This window comes from Octopus bimaculoides, chromosome 5 (assembly GCF_001194135.2).
Source record: "Octopus bimaculoides isolate UCB-OBI-ISO-001 chromosome 5, ASM119413v2, whole genome shotgun sequence".
Lineage (NCBI taxonomy): Eukaryota > Metazoa > Mollusca > Cephalopoda > Octopoda > Octopodidae > Octopus > Octopus bimaculoides.
This window is the reverse complement of record NC_068985.1, coordinates 102,873,934-102,875,321: the sequence shown is the minus strand read 5'-3', so window position 1 is coordinate 102,875,321 and position 1,388 is coordinate 102,873,934. Positions and strand designations below refer to the sequence as shown.

The following is a 1,388-nucleotide window of genomic DNA, read 5'->3' as shown; positions in this document are numbered from 1 at the left end:
ATATATATATATATATATATATATAAAACACATCTGTGACAATATAATTAATATGAATGAGTTTTAGAAAAATGTAGAAAATAAATGGAACAGGAGAAATATATGGCGTTCAAAAAGACAATGAATGGTAACAAAACCGACAGAAACATCAATACAGATAAAAGAAATATAAATAAATAAACGATTAAATACAAAACAATTGTGAGATCAATGTTGTGATTGTTAGTGAATTGCAGGCTAATCTTGATATAGCAGATCTATGGTCAAGGACATTCTACCCGCGACCATCCTCTCTTCTTGTAAATCAAGTACAACCTTAATACAAGACATTAGGGTGAACTTGGGAGAAATTTGGTTGCTATTTCTAACAATGTTTTGCGACTACGCAGAGGCTTCCTCCTTAGCTAAGTAAACCGTGAAGTGTTGAAATAGTAGATAAGATGTCTGCTAGTTATATAAAGCTTACCAAAGTTTTTATACCCTTATTTTAGATTTCAGATAAGTTATACTGAAGTGAAGATCTACCAAGGGACCCATGTAGAGAGAAAGGGTAAAAGAGAAAGTTAAAGTACAGTAAATCCACACCGGGATGTATCCCTCTTCTTGTATGATGCTTTTTAGTTGGACTACTGATTTGTCAACGCTACTGTTCCTTCGTTACGCTTAATCGGTGCTCTGCCAGTCTTTATACTCGTATTTACCAAATGAGTGGAATAGGGCAACTTGAAGTAAAGAATCTTGCCCAGGGAGAAAACGCACCTACAGGACTTAGAATCCAACCCTGTTATGGTGGAGAGCTCAGTTGCCTAACCACTCGACCGTGTACCTTCGATGTGCAGAAATAACCAGCGTTAACTCAAGTCGGATAACTGCTATGCTTCAAACAAATGCAACAACAGCGTAGCGAGGAAAGTCCAAATCTCGTCAATCAATCTACTGGAACTAAGAACCAGAATACTTCTGAAATCACACCCTACTATTTAGAGACATTGGGTAATGTAGTCCTTGATATACGAAACGATGAGATGGTCATAGTTGGTGCATGTTTGATTATAGAAATATTCGATCGAATTTGATCTGTAGCTATGCAAAACAACACAAGCTGATTAATATTAGTCTCGCAACATTGTTTCATTGAGAATATTCAAATCATGCCAGGCATAACAGTGCTCAGTATATATTTCAATACATCCCGCTACAATACTCACAAAGTTAAGCACAAGGCACAAGTATACGTATGTGTAGGAATACGAAACAATGGAATACTTGTGAACCATGAATATTTCATCTATCTTCGTTGTCTCTATTAAGCTTTCACAACACTGATAACAACAACATACATACATACATACATATATTTATATATATATATATATATATATATATAT

At 34.9% G+C, this 1,388-nt stretch overlaps 1 protein-coding gene across 6 annotated transcripts in view; it reads right to left on the bottom strand.

The window, feature by feature from the left end:
- LOC106876426 (uncharacterized) overlaps window positions 1-1,388 on the bottom strand; it is a 1,308,965-nt gene that overhangs the window by 553,748 nt on the left and 753,829 nt on the right. The gene's annotated exons all lie outside the window — the stretch shown is intronic.